The sequence below is a fragment of the Podarcis liolepis genome (genome assembly GCF_965112155.1).
Source record: "Podarcis liolepis genome assembly, chromosome: 8".
Lineage (NCBI taxonomy): Eukaryota > Metazoa > Chordata > Lepidosauria > Squamata > Lacertidae > Podarcis > Podarcis liolepis.
This window is the reverse complement of record NC_139560.1, coordinates 6,341,463-6,362,372: the sequence shown is the minus strand read 5'-3', so window position 1 is coordinate 6,362,372 and position 20,910 is coordinate 6,341,463. Positions and strand designations below refer to the sequence as shown.

General features: G+C 45.4%; 1 protein-coding gene across 12 annotated transcripts in view; it reads right to left on the bottom strand.

The window, feature by feature from the left end:
* SLC45A4 (solute carrier family 45 member 4) overlaps nucleotides 1–20,910 on the bottom strand; it is a 132,372-nt gene that overhangs the window by 56,777 nt on the left and 54,685 nt on the right. The window contains exon 1 of one of the 12 annotated variants that reach the window (XM_083516698.1): nucleotides 20,522–20,604. The exons of the other annotated variants lie outside the window; for them this stretch is intronic. The gene's annotated coding sequence lies outside the window, so the exon portion shown is untranslated. Of the gene's footprint in view, nucleotides 1–20,521; nucleotides 20,605–20,910 lie in introns of those variants that run through there. 12 annotated transcript variants of the gene reach the window in all.

The window sequence follows — 20,910 nt, the reverse complement described above, 5'->3', positions numbered from 1 at the left end:
GCATGCTTTGTCCCCATCTCATTAAGTGTAAAGAGGAAATGGTGTCGGCTGATACTTTTTAAATTCTTGCACGCATACGCTAAGGAAATATATTACATTTATCTAGAAGAGGGGTCAGCAAACTTTTTTTAGCAGGGGGCCGGTCCACTGTCCCTCAGACCTTGTGGGGGGACGGACTATATTTTTTGGGGGGACATGAACGTATTCCTGACCTGACAGTTAAGTCCAGTAGCGGACGACTCTGGGGTTGCGGTGCTCATCTTGCTTTACTGGCCAAGGGAGCTGACGTTTGTCCGCAGACAGCTTCTGGGTCATGTGGCCAGCATGACTAAGCTGCTTCTGGTGAACTAGAGCAGCGCACAGAAAAGCCATTTACCTTCCCGCCGGAGCGGTACCTATTTATCTACTTGCACTTTGACGTGCTTTCAAACTGCTAGGTTGGCAGGAGCTGGGATCGAGCAACGGGAGCTCACCCCATCACAGGGATTCAAACCGCCAACCTTCTGATCGGCAAGCCCTAGGCTCTGTAGTTTTTTTTTTTGGGGGGGGGGGAAATGAACGAATTCTTATGCCCCACAAATAACCCAGAGATGCATTTTAAATAAAAGCACACATTTTACTCATGTAAAAACACGTTGATTCCCAGACTGTCTGTGGGCCCGATTTAGAAGGCGATGGGGCTGGATCCAGCCCCTGGGCCTTAGGTTACCTACCCATGATCTAGACCTTGACTTCATTTGTTTTGTTGTATATAATCACTGGTCCTCTAGGTTTGGTTTCCCCAACTGGTCTAACACCACCACAACTCCCTCCCCCCTAAATCAGGCTAAGAAACAAGAAAAACTGAAAGTGGACTTGTGTGATAGGACTGAGCTCAGTTTTCATACTGAAAACAAATTTATAGGCTCAGAAGCATCCTGTTCTTTAATTTAACTGTATTTGTTCTGGTTGGTAATAATAATGGTAATTATAATTATTATTAATCCATTATTTATACCCCACCCATCTGACTGGTAGATCTTGGGGTTTGGGTGGGGAGAGGTAGATCTGATAAGCTCGAAGTCTGCCTATTCTGACATAAGGGACCTGGACTGAGGCTCTCAACTTGTTTTAGAAATGCATATCCAACCTTTGAATAAATATATCCCTTAAACCCCCACGCACCCACTCTATTGTGCAAAAATGCTGAATGAAGTGACTGCACATACAACACCACTAAAAACATGGATGTAGTTGCAGCAGCAACAAAGCAGAGTTAAGCCATAAATGTTTTTGTTATATCAGGATGACGAGACACCCAAGCAGTATGGCGATGGTCCTATTGTTATGCAACTGGCTTTTTAAGGTGTGTTTTTTCAGTAAGCGTGGCAAATGGTGTGGGCATTCCTGCACCGATTTTCAAATCTGCAAAAAGCATGCTGTCAGAAATGCTGCAGCGCACACACGGCTGACCCAGTTTCGAAACAGCAGTTTATGTGCAATAAGTGCTTCGTGGAGTCTGCAGCATCTGCAGAGCTCCAAGAGTAGTAGCTGTGGTATATTCACAGCTGACTTCAGGGTTTCTGAAAGAGCCACTTCCTGTCTCATAGGCTGGGCGAAATAAGTACTGATGCCAGAACGTGGAAAAGCTCCAAAATCTGCTTTTGCAACCTATATGCAGCTTAAGCAGGTATCCTTTAACTTTTGATACTTAGTCATTTCTCTCATTTAGAACATACTCTTACAGTGTTAAAGCCTATACTAAGAATGCTGCAGAAGCTTCCCCTATAGCTCTATAGTTCATTTTTCAAGTCTGTAGCAGTTTTAAATTAGATCTGGTTCCAACAGAGTTTACCAACTATGTTTTGCTTCTTGAAAGCATTGAGTTGTGTGGGCCGTACCTTTTCCAAATGCTATGCATAGTGCCATGCTAATACTACTACTACTACTTTACTAAGGTAAAGGTGAAGAGACCCCTGACCATTAGGTCCAGTTGTGACCGACTGGGGTTGCGGCGCTCATCTCGCTTTATTGGCCGAGGGAGCTGGCGTACAGCTTCCAGGTCATGTGGCCAGAATGACTAAGCTGCTTCTGGCAAACCAGAGCAGCGCACAGAAACGCCGTTTACCTTCCCACCGGAGCGGTTCCTATTTATCTACTTGCACTTTGATGTGCTTTCAAACTGCTAGGTTGGCAGGAGCAGGGACCGAGCAATGGGAGCTCACACTGTCGTGGGGATTCGAACCGCCGACCTTCTGATCAGCAAGTCCTAGGCTCTGTGGTTTAACCCACAGTGCCACCCACGTCCCTTTACTACTACTACTACTAAAAATAAATGATAATTATTATTATTTATATGCTGCCCATCTGACTGGGTGGCTTCCAACAAAGTCAAACATCAAATATAGTACAGCACAAAACATTAAAAACTTCCCTATATAGGACTGCCTTCAGATGTCTTCTGAAGTCAGACAATTATTTCCTTGACATCTGATAGGAGGGTGTTCCACAGGGCGGGTGCCACTACCGAGAACACCCTGTGCCTGGTTCCCTGTAACTTCACTTCTCGTAGTGTAGGAACCGCCAGAAGGCCCTCGGAGCTGGACCTCAGTGTCCGGGCAGAACGATGGGGATGGAGATGCTCCTTCAGGTATATGGGGCATAGTAAACCAGAGGAAAGAGAAGTTTGACTTCAAATTGCGCATGCAGATGATTCAGAAGCAACGTGGTGAACAGCTAAAGCTATATGGGAGAACTGGGAATTTTAAACTGTACAAATGTCACTATCGAGGAAACAACCTGACCAAAGTTTCACCCACACGCTTTTGCTGGCACAACCTTCAGCCCCATCTGGTGACCAGCAGGACATAGGTGGAATTCTGGATACCAAAGGCCCACCTCTGGTCCAGCATCTTCTTCTCAGAGTGGCCAACCAGGTGCCTACAGGAAGCCTGCAAGCAGGAGCACAACTGTGCCCCCTCCCTGCTTCTGAATCTCCGCCATTCCATGTTCAGAGGCATGCTGCCTCCCAATATATTTCATCATAGAGGTTATTCTCATCAGGACCAGAGTATGGAGGGAAATTTGCCCCTTTCTTCCACAGCTGTGATCGTGGAGCCCACCCACCCCTGAACACCACAAAAGCTCCCACTTAACACAAATGATGGTCCTTTAATATCTTCTGCACCAAGTAGTCACTAAGGCTCTCAAACCATGGAACTGTCTTCCATACGGAAAATCCGTATATAATTTGCGTTTACAGTGATCTAGCCAGTATCATACTCAAAAACTTTCTTGCTGACTAAAACAAGGCAAGGTTTAACATTCATACTTCGTACTCTTTTAAAAATATATATACACAAAATTTGCCATAAGAATAGCTTGGCACCATAAACAACTCCAATGTTTGAAATCCACTGCCGAGACCTAATGGTGCAAACTTCTTTTGTCTATGTGGGAGGGAGCTGTTGACACCATTTTTCAATATTTCCCCCCTTTTCTCATGGATAAAATACTGTCTTTGGCAGCCGTCTAATTATTAATCCCTAATCCCAAGCACATTTTCCTAAAAAAACTTGAGTCATTTCCTTTCTGCTTCCTGTTGCATCCTGTCTGTAGCCTCTCCATCAGATAAGCCACTGGCAAAGCACAGACGGAGAATGAAAGAAGGTATAGAGGGCATGAGAAAAGGGCAGCTAGGAAACTAACTGGCACCCCTGGAAGACAAGGGGCCTCAGCAGTAGGGAGAGACAGGATACATTAATGTCTTAGAAAACATTGGCTGCACATGTGTTTTTTTCATGAGCTTAAAGACTGAGCTGGCATAGATTTATCTCCTGTTTGTGAAGCACAGACGTCCAGCGCTAGCATTATGCATCGCACCTCATAACATCTAGTCATCTGCAGATGTGCTTTGGGAATCCAGGCTGCTCTGAGTTTTAGACTTTATAAGCACAGGTAGCTGTGTCATTACAAGAGCTGCCATGCAAAATCCAGCTTCTTGAAAAGTGAAGATTCACCATTTGATCTTGTCCTAGGCATTTTCTTTTACCCCCCAGAGTAAAAACGTTCTGCTGATTTTTTTCTCAATAGCTGGGTGCAGGGAGCTAAGTGAGATTAACAGGGTCAGCCTTGTGGCAAGAAATGGAGGCCTAGTTGCATTTCCCCCCTTTTATCACAAGAGTAAACACAGCTCTGGCCAGGATTCTCATTTCTTCTCAGCGGGAGCACATATAGAATCATTGAAGTGTAGAGTGGGAAGGGACCTTGAGGGTCCTGTCAAAGCCCCTGCAATGCAGGAATCTCAATGAAAGAATCCATGACAGGTGGCCATCCAACCTCTGCCCAAAAACCTCCAATGAAGAAGTGTCCACAATCTTCCAAGAGAGACCGGCTGTTCCACTGTCAAACGGCCTCTTGCTGTCAAAGTTCTTCCTGGTGTTTAGTTGGAATCTCCTTCCTTGTAATTTGAAACCATTGGTTTGGGTCCTAGCCTCCGGATCAGGAGAAAGCAAGCTTGCTCCATCTTCCATGCGACAGCCCTCTAGATATTTGAGTCTCCTCTTTTCCAGGCTAAACATACCCATCTCCTCCAACCAAGCTCCCCCAGGCTTGGTTTCCATACCCTTGATCATCTTTGCCAGACTACGTCCATAACTATTAGTAGCATAGGAGTATCCCTGCAAGGTTAGTAGTCCTCTTCAGGTATTTTCAAGAGAACCGAGAACTCCCCAGAGTTGTGGGTTTCTTCTAACAACCCCACATGGTTACAGAGAAGACTTGCATACCTTTGGAGGCTCCCCACATGAGTGGGAACCCAGATCTCCAGGCGATAACATCTGAAGGGTGTTATCCCCATGCTGGAAGCCAATTTACATATGAAAATGTCTCTCTGCTTTGCAACTACCAAGGCAAGCTCCTAGATCTTCACCAACAGCCTTGGGTGGTAAAATCTGAAGCTGGAAAGCAGATACCGGTTAGTGGGTTGTTAACATGCACAGTATACTTTCCCAGGGTGTCTGAACTTCTAAGTTCAAGGCTGAACCATGCTAAGGTTACAACTGCTTACTAGCAATTCTTGCGCTCCCTTCTCAGGTGAGGAAGAGGAACCCAGGAAAATCATGCAGAGAACTCTTTTCCCACGCTGAGTGGTCAGGCAGTTTAAGCAACTCCTTTTTCATCCTGAGGAAGCGCTGTACACACAGCATGCATTCCTTGTGGACGTTCACATGGCCGGGAGCTCAATGTTTATCATGGCTAACTTATATTTTTAGCCACAGCTAGCCCTTTAATCTCCTGACGTAGAATCTCACATGGCAGCAAATGCTGATGGTAGATAGATCAGGTTTTCCTCTGAGCAGCTCGGCAGCTATTTATGCAGCCGTAAGCTAGCTAATCATCAAGCCCTCTGCTAACATCTTAAAACATGCAAAGGTTGTGGCATCTTCATTATTGAAAGAGGATGAACAAGCAACTTAATTCAAGTTGCAGCAGGCAGCTTCAGTATTTTTATCCTGTAGTTTCAAGGTAACGGACCAAATCACACCTACCTCTTGTGAAGAAGGGACAGTTCCTGCTTGCACAGAAACAGATAAAAGAGTTGTACAACACTGAAGCTTACAGTCCCCATGCTAACATAGGTTGCTCAATAGGGAGTGCCTTCATCCCTTTTGTATCTCATTTTAAGAGCCAGCATGAAACCTATTGGGTCTGTTTCCAGAACTGGCCAGCCTGATGTCTCCAGGAAGTCTATAAACAGTGTATAAAAGCAATGGATCTCACTAACTCTTCCACACACCCCCTAGGTATTCAGAGACACACTGCATCTAAACATGAATGCTTCAATCACAATCATTTCACTATTAGCCATGGTAATAACTATCTATGCACCAAGCCAGTCAAAGTTAATCAGCTGTGTTGAGGTACAATAATTCATTCACCACCCAGCTCGATTTCAGAGCAGCTTGCGAGAAAGAAAAAAAGCAACTCAATCGTTAACGAAATCAGAATAAAAGTAACAGGAAGAATTATATTGAAACTTACTAAGAGCAACAAAATCACAAATGTCTCATTGAATTAAAAGAAGACTTTTCCAGGTGCCTGGAGGGCAGCAGGGCAGGTACCAGGCAGGCTGCCTTAGGGAGGGGATTCCTTGACTAGGTTGTCACATCCGAAAAAGCTCTGCCTCTCACTGGCAGCCACCTTATCTCAGATGAGGCAGGAGGGCTTCAGCAGATTTTTTAACTGTTGGGCAAGCTGATATGAAAGTAAGTCATTAATCCAAACACAGAAGGGATCACTAATGTGAAAATTGTTGTATTTTAAGCATTGGCCAACCTTCATCTCCATCACTGAGCCAGCCTCATCAAGGAGGGAAACTATGCTGTCTTTCCTGTTACGGTTTACCCCGTTTCCAGTTGCGTTGGATAAAAACAGCCCTAATCACTAGCTGTGTAATGTTGCACCTGGTGCTGCTGTGTCTATCTCATGCAGCAGACTTCCACTTGCACAACGGAACTCCATCCCACAACTGTAGCACACACACACCCCAGCACACACTCAAAATCTGTTCCAAAGGGTTGAGAGACCCTAAGAGGCAGGTTTTTGGGGTGCACAGAGATGAGGGGAAGGGGAAGTCCTGTTGAGCAGGTGGAACACCATTTGTTGTTTAGTGAGCTGTCAAAAAGTTAAACTGAGGCAGTGAGTGCGAGTTCCTGACTTCATAGAGCAGTGGCTTCAAGCTTTTTGCCCTCAACGATCCCTTACACAAGATGCAAGAGAAAAATGGAGAGTAAGGGGAAGGAGCTCAAGACCTGCTGAGGGTAATAATAATAATAATAATTTATTCCCGGCCATCTGGCTGGGTTTCCCCAGCTACTCTGGGCGGCTTCCAACAGAACACTAAAATACAGCAACCTATTAAACATTAAAAGCTTCCCTAAACAGGGCTGCTTTCAGATGTCTTCTAAAAGTTTGGTAGTTATTTTTCTCTTTGACATCTGGTGGGAGGGCGTTCCATAGGGTGGGTGCCACTACCGAGAAGGCCCTCTGCCTGGTTCCCTGTAACTTGGCTTCTCGCAATGAGGGAACCGCTAGAAGGCCCTTGGCGCTGGACCTCAGTGTCCGGGAAGAACAATGGAGGTAGAGACACTCCTTCAGGTATACTGGACCGAGGCCATTTAGGGCTTTAAAGGTCAGCACCAACACTTTGAATTGTGCTTGGAAACGTACTGGGAGTCAGTGTAGGTCTTTCAAGACCGGTGTTATATGGTCTCGGCGGCCACTCCCAGTCACCAGTCTAGCTGCCGCGTTCTGGATTAACTGTAGTTTTCGGGTCACCTTCAAAGGCAGCCCCACATAGAGCAGGCTGGCCCGGAGGAAGAGGGATGCAGGCATCTACACACAATTCAAGAGGACCACGATAAGGATTAAATAACCGACACAGTCGAAAAATACAGGTTCGGGAGAGGCAGCCCATTCCAGGTGTTCCAAGCATCAGTATGTAGGTGGCTCGTTTTAATATGCTGCCTAGAGCAAAATGCTTCTCTAGCACTGCCAACAGCGAGTTCCAACACCAGGAGGAGTGGGGAGGAGAGCAAATCTGCAGGCAACATTTGCAAAGATTTGTAGCTGCAGTCAAACAGTGGCAATGAGAAAGTCGTCCAAAGCTGTTGAACAGAAGAAGCTGCCATTCACAGAGCTAGACTTGCTGATCCCCCTGACGTGCTGTTATCTTTTCTGACGCGGGAGCAGAGGGCTCATGTAACAATGCAAAACAAGGGCATAAAAAGCTATTTTTAATAATACCAAAGTCTGCCTGCAAGGTTTTGCTCTTCAGAGCTTATGCGCCTGAACGCGAGAAAGCCCAAACTGGTGATTCTCCAACTGTGTGCAAGTGAGAGGAACAAAGAGAATGAACCAGGTCACATTCCTCCTCTTCTCCTGGGAAAAGTCATCACACAGGACAACCCTGTTTTTAACCCATAAATAAACAGAGCCTCAGATATCAGAAGGTGGAGAGACCAGCCTACACACTTCCAGGTTCCAGGTTCCTTAGCCACTGCCAAGAAAGAGCCGTTTCGTTCAGACATTTTTCACACACTAGTTTGGGTACAAGAAGAGAAATGGAAGGAAGCCTTTTTAAAAATTATGCAAATTTAAGAGTTCATGGGGGGGGGGATTCTTTTTAAGGAGCCCATTACCTAAGAAGCCTATTTTTCATCTTAGCAAGCCTGGCGAGGAAGACCATATTGCCTTATCCATCACCCTCTCATGCATTCCATTAGTAGCACTGCTTTACTGTAAAAAACAAATCCATCAAATTAGGGATGTCAAAAAGCCACGGCCAAAAGGGAAGCAGTAAAATTTAATCAAAAATAAGAGCCAGCTTCATCAGAATCCTGTGTAGCGTAATGCTGACGGGAAGGAAAGCTCTTCTTTGGAAAATGGCCCATGTGCATGAGGACCCAGTGTCTGGATGCTGGCAAGTGGTCAGCCAAAACGTCAGAGATTCCTACACCATAACTCCTTACATTCCCCAGCCATCCTGGAGTGCCTGGAGGCAGCTGGAGGATGGATGGCAGCTAACAGATTGAGGTTGAATCCTGACAAGACAGAAGTACTGTTTTTGGGGGGACAGGGGGCGGGCGAGTGTGGGGGATTCCCTGGTCCTGAATGGGGTAACTGTGCCCCTGAAGGACCAGGTGCGCAGCCTGGGAGTCATTTTGGACTCACAGCTGTCCATGGAGGTGCAGGTTAATTCTGTGTCCAGGGCAGCTGTTTACCAGCTCCATCTGGTATGCAGGCTGAGACCCAACCTGCCTGCGGACTGTCTTGCCAGAGTGGTGCATGCTCTAGTTATCTCCCACTTGGACTACTGTAATGCGCTCTATGTGGGGCTACCTTTGAAGGTGACCCGGAAACTGCAATTAATCCAGAATGTGGCAGCTAGACTGGTGACTGGCCGCTGGGACCACATAACACCGGTCCTGAGAGATCTACATTGGCTCCCAGTGCGTTTCCGAGCACAATTCAAAGTGTTGGTGCTGACCTTTAAAGCCCTAAACGGCCTCGGTCCTGTATACCTGAAGGAGCGTCTCCACCCCCATCGTTCAGCCTGGACACTGAGATCCAGCGCCGAGGGCCTTCTGGCGGTTCCCTCATTGCGAGAAGTGAAGTTACAGGGAACCAGACAGAGGGCCTTCTTGGTAGTGGCGCCCGCCCTGTGGAACGCCCTCCCTTCAGATGTGAAGGAAATAAGCAGCTATCTTCTCTTTAGAAGACATCTGAAGGCAACCCTGTTTAGGGAAGTTTTTAATATTTGATGCTGTATTGTTTTTAACACTTGATTGGAAGCCGCCCAGAGTGGCTGGGGAGACTCAGCCAAATGGGCGGGGTATAAATAAATAAATAAATAAATAAATAATAATAATAATAATAATTATCATCATCATCATCATCCTGCTTGGTGGCTCCTTGGAATGGCTTTGCAGATGTGAGAACCATCAACTTAATGTCCCTGGCCCCCTGCAGGCCCAGAACAAGAGTCCATGCACTGATCTCTGCTTTGCTTTTTTGTGCACAGGTAGGAAGACAACTGCCATGGAACATACTCTCCTTACCCTGCCCTCCACACTTTTCATTTAAATCTGTGTGCATGCTGCTTCAAAAATAGATACACACAGCTTTCTATAGCAGGTAACAAGTCAGCTGTACCTTGGAAATCCAGGTACAGCCTTTTGAGTGTTTTTGAACATGAGCCGATTTTGCAACAGCTAAATAAAGCTGAAACAGTTCCAGACAGATGTTACTAGGGTCCCCGGCATGGAGATGGGCTGGCAGGAGGAACTACACAAGCTGCAGGAGGGGAAATCAGCCACTTGTGCAACATGGGGGGATTACTCGATGCTCATCTTCTCATTCAAGATCAGCCAGTCTGGCTCTTCATGCCATATATAGCTCCAGCAGAATGGAATAGAGCAAGGGTCTGTACCATCTTGCAATGGCGCCAGGTCAGCAAATACTGAAGTTTTGTGCTGCAGCAAATTCCTTCCTCCCATCCTGTTACATTGGCGCAGCCATCTTGCCTGACTACTGTAATCTCAAGGACGCAAAAACAAAACAAAACAAAACAAAACAAAACAAAAAAAGGACTTTGTACAGTTCTGAGATCTGCTCTGGCACAACGGCTGATGGTTACTCAAGGCGGCCCAACTTGATGGACATGATCCAGTATGTCACCTCAACCTCACATTACTGAAGTGCTTTCCATTTAGCAACTTCCTTCTATCTTATTTTGTCCTGACATGTTGTGCTGCTTGTTTTTGCTATCCACTCTTTACATCACAGAATGAGACTTAGGACCTGGGATGCACCAATATCTGGGTTGGAGATGAGGGAGCTTGGCAGGAGGCGAAGAGAAGAAGCAGGGAGAGGAGGAGAGCTCGGAGGCACCCATTTTTAGCAGGTGAGAGTCCTGAGCAGATGCAGGACTCATGCGGGCAGAGCCAATATCACTTATGCGCCAATTCCAGAGCATCTCAAAGCTGGCTCCGGGTCCATTGGAACAAAGCGCAGAGCGCAATAACAACACCTGCAAAGGCAGCTCTACAAATTGCTACATACAGGATTAGCATGCAAATGAATGGAAAAAATATTAGGCAGCCAGAGACTTGCCCGTGCTGGATCCTGGCCACATGATATGGTGGGACTAAATGCTTTCATTAGCAAATCCACTTGCTCAATAGGTACGCCTCCCAACCCAAAAAGTGAATCACTTTGTTACTTTCCTTGCTAGGATCCGTGCCCTGTCCACACTTGCAACAAAAAGGCTTGCCATAGCCCTAAGTATTTTTGCCGTATTGTTATGCCACACGGACACAATTTAGCGACTAAAGTGTTTGTCATTATGTGTGAGTATTGGCAGGGCGTGTGGGTGATATTTTGAGTCCGTGGTTTCTTAACGCAGGTCACGATGTACCCCCGAAGCGGTAATGCTATGCCAACGAACATCCTGCCCTGGCATTTGTTGTGTTCCACGTGGCTTAAGACTGGAATGCTTGCAGGACATTCTTAAAAGTCAGATCCTCAATGAGAAAGCAAGCCTAGCTCTGGGCTACGCCACTTCAGACTGCAGGTGGGGACAAACATAAGTGAGCATTCCTCCATACAAATACATTTCTATACATATACAAAACTAGATGTCAAGGAAGAACATGCCAGCCCAACCTTCTCGCATACTTAACAGGGTTTATGCACTACTTTATCATCAAAATCTCCGAGCGATTTACATAAAATGGACGTTAAAAAAATACAAAGAAAACTAGATGCTAAAAAGAGGTTGACCGAAACAAACCCCATAAAATTGCATGTTAAAATACATGTCAGATTTACATGTCTTGCCCTAAACAAAAGGGTTTTTAGCAGACACCAAAAACGGAACAGTGCTACCTTGGTTTTCGAACTTAATCCGTTCCAGGAGTCCATTCAACTCTCGAAACTGTTCGAAAACCAAGGCGTGGCATTCAATTGGCTGCAGGAGCTTCCTGCACTCAATCAGAAGCCGTTGAAGCCGCGTTGGACATTCGGCTTCCAAAAAACGTTTGCAAACTGGAACACTTACTTCCGTGTTTGCGGCGCTCAGGAAGCAATTTGTTCGGGAGCCAAGTCGTTCGGGAATCAAGGTACCACTGTACAGTGGAAGTACCTGCCTAATGTCAGTGGGCGGGGGTCCCCAAAGTTCAGGTGCTTTCCCACTGAAGATACAATCCTTGCAAGTGTGTAATGAATATTATGCGGCAGATGTAAAAGTGCCGGTTCTGCAGATCGGCGCTAACGACACTTTCTGGAACACAAACAAGCCCCACATGAAGTGCACTGCGGTGGTCCCATGCTGCAGTCACCAGTGCCTGGAGTACGGTGCTCAAGCTATCCTGGGCCCAGAAACAATGGCAGTTGTCACAGCCAGATCTGGTTAAAGGAGCTCCTAGCCATCAAGGCTACCTGAGCTTTCGGTGGGCAAAGCAAGATCCAGAACCACCCCAATATTGACCTTTGGCCAATACAGTGGTACCTCCGGTTGCGGACGGGATCTGTCTGGTCTGGTCAGATCCTGAGGTTTCAGCAACCTGCATATGCGCGCCGGGCGAAACCCGGTAAAATACTTCCGGGTTTGCCATACGCGCATCCCGAAGTTTACATAACCAGAGGGTTACGTAAACAGAGGTTCGACTGTAGTCAGGTTCAGAGTGAGACTTGCACTCTAGTCTTCATCTGGCTTGCTTCACCGTCCCTAGCTTCCCATAATACCAATGAGTTTTCTAAGAGCAGATATTCCTTTTCCTACATGGAAACTGTATGAGCCCCCACCTACAGGTCAGAGACACGGATTTAACACTTCAGTGGGAGAACTACAGATCTATAAGATGTGTTTTAAAAATTTCCACCTCTCAGATAAAATCTGAGAACATGCAGCGAGGGCCTCAGAAACTTGGACGTCTCTGGGTGTTGAACACTGTTCAGGGCTCAGCATGCCTTCTCTTCACTCCAACTAAATGATGCAGAAATAAGGAAATTCTCTTTGTCTGCAAAAATGTATTGAGGTCACAGGATTTTTGTTGTCCTCAGCACAGAATACGGGATTATTTCAACACCGCAGTTATATAGCCTGACTACTATTATCTTCCAGAGTTCAAAGGGCCAGTTTCTCGCGTCACCTGTTCAGTTACAATAGGTAGCTCTGGAACTTGTCCAGAAAATGATGCACACAATAAACGCTACATTATTAGGCAGATCACCAAAATCCCAACTTATCCCTGAACTGCTGCACACTCTGCCGACAAGTCTCAATGCAAAACTTCACATGGATAGGAGGAATATTTACAAGCCCAGGTCGAAAACAATTCATCTGTTGACAAAAGTCCCGGTCAGGAGAAAAGGAAGAGTATAGGTAAATGTTAAAACAAACTAAGAAACTAAGAAACCAACTAACTTCTGAATGAAAGGATTGGAGACTCAGAGCACAATTCATCTGTTTATATAAATAACGTTTCAATTTATCAGTAGAGAAATGACTCATTCAGGCAGATTAAGAAAGCATTCTGCATTAGACTAAAGTGTAGCATTTTAAACATGTATTTCCAAGATACATGTTAGCTTTGTGGTGTTGGCGAGTCAGTCAGGAAGCAAAACTTGCTTAAGCTGCGTTTTGTTTTCTGTTTTCTTTCTTTTTTTACAAACAGAAGTGAAAATGAAGCAACCGCGTTGAAACACCAAGTTCAGATCAACAGCTCAGCCATCAGAAGCCTGACATCAGTGCTTCCAAAAGAGGTTTGCAAGCTATCTGGCATCACACGTTACTGGTCTCTGCAGCTACAGCAGGCACTGTGATTCTCCTGCAGTTTGATTTCACCCCTGGAGGCGCACTCCATTGCCTCTCAAGATAAACAAATGCCAACAACAATTTACAACGTATTTCTGCATGGCTCTTGCTATGAATAATTTGGGCCAAACCCTGTTATACAATGTTTCTGCTCTGCGAATTAAATATGACTACGCTAGAGTAGGACAGCATTCTAAGGTGTTAGAGAAGTAACCCAGACCACTTGCGGGAGGAAACAACAACTCAGAATTATTTAGACCAGCAGACCAAATTTAACACTAGTTTTAAACTAACAGCTTAAATACCATGGCCAAGAAATAATAGGAAACTATTTAAGTCTGTGTTTTGAATCCAGAAAAGTAAGGATGTGCAGCAGTTAAAACAGGCAGGGGAAGGAAATCTATTTTACAAAATTTACACCCATTTGTTTAGTCTCCGTTTAACCAGATGGTCTCACAGTGTCTTTGGAAGTTTTAATGAACTTTCCAGGAAAGGAGTGCCTTAGATGCTGAGCACTTGTGCATACTTGCTTGTTTAAATACAATGAACACACTTAAATAAGGCACTCTGGTGAATCCTCATTGGTCACAAGATGCGAATAGCCCTTTGCCCTCATCCAGCAGGCTCTTCTTGTGTTCTTAACTAAATATTGGTAATCTTAAAAACAGGTACATCTGTTTTTCAGCTGTCTACATGTACAGGGTTCATGGGTCAAACCCACCACCCTAAATCACCCCCACACCTTTTTTTAAACACAATATTCCTCCTCCTCCTGTGTCCTCACTGCCACCCTGATCATTATAAGTTGCAAGTCTGCAAGCAGACAGGCAAATCTGTCCTGATACTGAACAGCCCTAAGCCTAGAGGCACTTTAGGAATACAATTTCTGCAGCCTTGTCCTGCAAGAAGCGGGCTGAGCCCCTCTGTTGTGTCCTCACCCATTACACCATGGCCCTAAGAGGACTCCAGGATAACTAGAGCTCCTTATGCGCATCAAATTATGCGCACAAAGCAGCTGTCTCCAGTTTCATTTGCCGACATAAAAATTAGCATGGTGATCATTGAGCTTTCCAGCTATAAGTCACAAGCTCTAAGATCTGCCCAAATCAGAGGATAAAAGAAACTCAGAACAGGGACTCCAGCATCCTTCTATATCCCCACTGTTTTATTTCACACAGAGGTGGGGGGCAGGAGAGAACCAAGTGTGGCTTCCTCTTCCAGGACACACTTTCTTCCGAGGGAGACATGCGCCTGCTCCAGAATAGAGCTGTAGCTATTACAAAGCTGGTGCTTAAGTAGAAATTGCCTGAACAACTAGGATGTTAAATCACAAAAAGAGGCTGTTTGTCTACAGACCAGGCAAAGAGAAACAACACAGACTTCTGAGTCATTCATCTGGGACCACCCCAGCCAGCATCCAAGCCACACACAGCTATCCCTTTACTAGTAAACATAAGCCAATAGAGAAAATATATCATGCCTTCCTGAAAAGTGAGTATGGCATTCAATCAATCAATCATCACATTTCTTTACACTGTAAAGACACAGGGAAGGAGCACTTGCTAGAGAAGGTTTCTGATGGCATGAAGGCCACTGCTGCTACCGGGGTCAATGAGAATGTCAGCTTCCACGTCTCCAAGACAGTTGGGTGTTGACGTTCTGCTACTTCAAGATTCACAGAGTTACTTTTGCCATCTCCCACTCACTATCAGAAGAGGGGGGAAACAAGGGCAAGCAATGAATACAGAGGCTCTCACATCCCCTGGACACAGCTCAGACTGTCCCCAGGTCTGCGGGGCTCCTGGGCTCAAAGAGGTCCAAGTCCCAACACTGCCTTGATGGACATGTCCAGAATTACAAACAGCTTGGGCCAATGCCAGCCATATAGGGCCTGCACTATACAGTCATACCTTGGGTTAAAGTTGCTTCACATTGAGTGTTTTCAGGTTGCGCTCCGCGGTGACCCAGAAGTAACAGAACGCGTTACCTCCTGGTTTCGCCGCATACACAGACGCTCAATATGACGTCACGCGTATGCGCAGAAGTGGCAAATTGCAACCTGCGCACACGCAGACGCGGTTTGCATTCTCTTCAAGATGCGAACAGGGCTCTGGAACGGATCCCCTTTGCATCCAGAGGTACCACTGTATAAACGCGGGGGTAAAAAAATGCCCCACCCTCATTCACAGAGCACAGCGGCCAGCGACAGCTTTGCAGTTAGACGCTGTGCCACTTGTCTTTGTGTCCCAACAAGAAATGGAAGATGCTGATGAAAAGCAAGTAGTGGAATTTATTTTACGCATATGCTCCCAGCTCCTCCCTCAACAACATTTAATGTCAAATTCCTATCGGGTATCAGAGGAGCATCTTCTACAGCAGCGAATGCAGCTTTTGTGCGAAAAACACACTACTGCAAAAAAGATCAGAGTTTTCAGGAAATTAACTGCCAGGGTGGTCAGCTTCACAGTTCTGGAACACAGCACCGAGTGACTGAACCACAGCATACTGGAAGCTGGCCAGGGCACAGCGATCAGATAAAACCAAAGGCAAGAATGGGAGAAATTAAGTGCACAGACCATCTTCATGAGGTTTGTCTTTAAATTCGCCCCTCCCCTCCAGTTATTTGGCACTTGATAATGGACTTGTTTTGAAGTCACTGGGCTTTTCTGTTTTTCGTTTAATGAGCCAGCAGTGCGTGCAACAGAAGGCTGGCCAGCTGAAGAGGGAAAATATGCAGGGTCAGCAAAACACGAGTGTCATATTCGGCTACAAAAACATTACTGTTCCCCTTTAAACAAAGGCAGACAAGTTAAAGGAGACTCCAGCAAAATGCTTCACTTCTCACCCCTACTGAAAAATCAGTACAATTTGATACTGATCACCACGTCAAAGAAACTTTTAATACTTTAACGCTACAACCAGGAGTACATGGAGCTTGCCATCAAATGGTATGAACCAAACTACACAAAGGATGATCTGGGGTGGTCCTTCTTGGAGTTCACACTGAACTTTGGAGGCACATTTGCAGCTACTATCCCAAAGTGCAGTGTGAGATGAGGTTCTGAGGATCCTAGATTTGAGGCAGGAAGCAAGGGACTCATCCTGTTCACCACACAGGGAAGGACACCTTCCACAACGAAACAAATTTGTGGATCCCAATATCTGAAATGTGCAAGCCAAATTTATGTCTAGAAGCCTTTGGCTAGCACAAGCACTTTGAGGCTTCAAACTGCGTGTCTTTTCTTCCTCACATTCTCTATGTAGCTAGGGAATCGAACATCCTGCATTTGGAGTTTTAAAACATTACTTCTACACCAACCTTATTATATTGGTCTTCCTCCCCCATAACACATTTTTAAACCTTGAGAGCCAGCCCAGAGCATAGATCTCTAACATGCTTTTAGCTGTCAGTAATGGAACGCTTAATATCCATTTGCTGACAGTGTCAGCTGGCAATCTTTAGCGCATGAGCTGCTCTTACTCAGAAAACTCCCCAAAGGTCAAGTTGGAACATTATTATTATTATTATTAAATATTATTAAAGACAATTGCACGCTGTTCCTGGGTGCAATGAAGGCCTTTCTCCAGCTATACTCAACCGCATGGACTTCCATGTCACCTAGGACTACCAGCTAAGTGTTTAAATACAAAACTGCCTTAAATCTACGGCAATGAGAGTGAGGCATCTATCAATGATGATCGGTCAAGTTACCTTCACGTCCGAGGGAGTAGCAGTATTTGGACCACAGAGGGGCAAGTCAAGGAGCGTAGAAGACAGCAGGAAGCCCAGGAAAATTATATTTGGAACAGAGAACATTACACAGTAGTTAGGGCAAAAGATCAGGCCAGAGGAAGCAGCCTGAGCGGGGAAGGCAACCTGGGGAGAAATGTACATAACTAGCACTTGAAGGTGTGAGGAAAGCTCAAGCTCCAATTTGGAATAATTAAACACTTTTTTTTGGTCTGCGGGCCTTTAAGCATACATAATAGTATGTAAGTTTATATGCCTCCAGGTAAGTCATTATCGCATGCTAATTACAAAGCAAGCAACTACAATGACATAACCATGCGAGGATTTAAATTGCAACTAAATCCGGAAGCCATAACCTGAGGATAAGTGCAGTACACCCTCAATTTCGACAGAGATCGCTCGGGTTCCCCCCCAAAAGCAAAGGCTGGCTTCACAGTATCCAGAGATGCTGGATTCTGTTCAAGGGTTTAACCGCTGAGGCTTGTTGACTAGAAGTTTTAATCACCAGAGAGCCCGATCGTCTCCAAAGAATATGATCTAAGATTAGAATTGGTGCAAATTATGGAACAAGGTAGCTTGCCTGATTGTACACCACAATTCCTCTTGGCAGAGGCCCCACCACTCAAGTTCTGAACAGTGCCAAGCACACTGTTGACATTAAGGTTTTAATTAGCATCAGTACGTGAAAAGCTAATCGTCATCGCTTTTACAAGGTTTCCTCCCTAAATCTGAGACCTACCGGTATATTATGGGAAATTGAGGTGTTTTGTTTTCCAGCCTACATGCTCAACAAAAACATACGGTAAAGCCCTCCTCTGACGTTTCAGCCTATGGGTGGGGAAACAGCATGCTGTGATTTTTCTTCCACCTAGAAAAGCATCTCCCTGCATGCAGAAGACTAGCATACCAAAGGGAAGAGCTAGATTTAAATCTTTCTCACACAAGCTAGACCTTCCACAGAGAGATAGTTATAACATGGAGGAGCCAATAGGTTAGACCAACGGCACACGAGTACACGTTTACAGTGGTAACTCGGTTTACGAACTTAATCCGTTCTGGAAGTCCGTTCTTCAACTGAAACCGTTTTTAAACCGAGGTGCGCTTTCCCTAATGAGGCCTCCCACCACCAGTGCCCTTCCACCGTTCAGCTTCCGTTCTGAGACCAAGGTAAAGTTTGCAAACCGGGAAACTACTTCCGGATTTGCAAAGTTCGTAAACCGAATAGTTTGTAAACAGGGCTGTTCTTAAACCAAGGTACCACTGTATTCGCTGGGACCAAAGTGGCAACAGCTTATTGATACATTTCCTTTAACAAAACCAGTCCATATAGACAAACCTAGTAAAGGTGAATCTTTGCTTATTTTTAGAAAGCTATCTGTGTTCTATTAAACTTATTTCCAATGGGGATTATAGGTACGGGCCATTGGGAATAACTTGCACAATAGTGTGTTACTAACAATTTTAAAAATGGGGTTCACAACATAGGATTTTCATGAAAACTCCCCGTTGCTAACATTCTACCAATTACGCAAATTCCACATACTCTGGCTTTGTGGTAACTGTAAGGGTCAAACTAGATTTCAGTGTGGGAATTATTTCCAAAGTGTGTCACTTTCAGAGGTATGCTGAGATACAAAAGACCAACATCTTCTGTGCCTTCTATTCACATTAAAAACAAAACAAAAACTGGCACACTTAACGCAACTTTGAAGTCACGTCTAGTTTGGAACTCATTTGAAATCTTTCCCAACAATTAAGAAGTGTTTGTGCGATCACTATGCTATTTTAAAAAAGCTACACCAGCTGGTTAGCTGGAGAATTAGTACAACCAAGCTCCACACTTTCCAAAATTATTTGCCATGCTTCACTTGCTGAAGCTTAAATACTTCACTGAGAATTCCTCACACCTGTAAATACGATTAGGTAACGGTACCCCTGACAGGTCCAGTCACGGACGACTCTGGGGTTGCGTGCTCATCTCGCTCTATAGGCCGAGGGAGCCGGCGTTTGTCCACAGACAGCTTCCGGGTCATGTGGCCAGAATGACTAAGCCGCTTCTGGCGAACTAGAGCAGCGCACGGAAACGCCGTTTACCTCCCTGCAGGAGCGGTACCTATTTATCTACTTGCACTTGATGTGCTTTTGAACTGCTGGGTGGGCAGGTCCAAGGACAGAATGATGGGAGCTCACCCCATCGCGGGGATTCAAACTGCTGACCTTCCGATCGGCAAGCCCTAGGCTCTGTGGTTTAGACCACAGCGCCACCCGCGTCCCTAGAAATACGATTAGACTGATGCTCACATTTAAACTGCTATAGAAACACCACAAAGATATCACAAAAAATATACCCACCAGTGGCTGACTCCAGTGTTTGAAATTAGCCAGGCGCCAGGCGCATTTTGCACCTGGCGTTTGACCACTTGCAACCAAGTGAAGATGCCTGGTGTCAGGATGGCGCCTGACATCTCCACCATCTGGAGGTGCACGCCTGGGGATCATACCCCGGCTGTTTTCACACACCAGTACCAACCACATCCTGTAAAATTCTCTGTTACATTTTATCTACACCTTTGGAATGGATTTCTGGAACCAAAATGCTTTTTCTGCGCAGCCTGAGAAGGAGCAGTCACCATTAACAAAAAACGGGTTAGCATAGGCATATGTGTGACCTGTCCCTAGATCAAGTGACTTTTCTTCTTTCAGTTCTCAAAGCTCTTAAGGTGAGCTCAAGGTTGTCATCCGAACTAGCCAGATGTTTAACTGAGACTCATTCTCAGTCAGTCCATCATTTTAAAAAATAACACGTCTTGCCCAAAAATGTCAACAAGACATTCCATTTTGGCGACTGAAACCTTGGTTTAAGGAGCTATTGGGCACCTAGCTTATATATCTGAGTTTTTAACACTGCTGCCTGCATAGCACTAATCTATGTGTCAGGGGATGTGGGGTGTTGTCATCAGAACATTTTCTGGAACGGTGATCCTGGCCGCCTGGCCATGACTGAATGTAACATCTTGTTTACTCCCTGGATTTTCTTGAAGAAGCAAGATGGAATTTCAAATATGTGAAGCCTTGTAGCATATGATGTGGGCAGGAGTATATGCAAGGAGACAAGTGATCCAAGGGGAATGCAATTAGGCCAGCTCCAATCTAATCAGCCTGGCTTGCAAAATACATCTGACAGCTTCCAAAAGATGAGGCTACACACTGCAGCTGTGATTGAACTGAAACAGGGCAGGACTAGGCAAATTGCCCCATGGCTTGAAAAGTTTCAGTGACCAGAACCTTGCAGCAGGTTAGCTTATTGTGGCCGGGAAGCTCTGCTTCCTTCCAACAAGCAGTCCACAACAGCCCATCTCTATAGTGCAACCAAGAGTCAGGTTAACGAACTAGCAGAATGGAACTGTACTTGCCAGAACCATTACCATCCTCATCCCAAAGAGCCCTACCAACGATGGCTTGCCTGAAGTTCGAGCAGGGATGCTTTTAGCTTCTGATGACTCCCGTAACAGAAAACATTAGGATTCTAAAGTTCCATGACATCATAATGTTAATGGAAGCAGCTTTCAGGGAACAGCCAAGTGATCGACATCAGATTTATGCAGGGCTTCTGCTGGGAGGGACTGCAAGCAAATGCTTTGACGACAGTTCTCATGGATGCCCTATGCATTCAAAGCGAGCATGCATGCAAGAGAAGAACTCTAAACTTTTTCTACGTATTTGCTTCCCCTTTGAGCCTTCCCTTGTGCACTTCAAAATACATCACAGATCAATGAAGCCTCCCTGTGACCCCTTTCGTCTA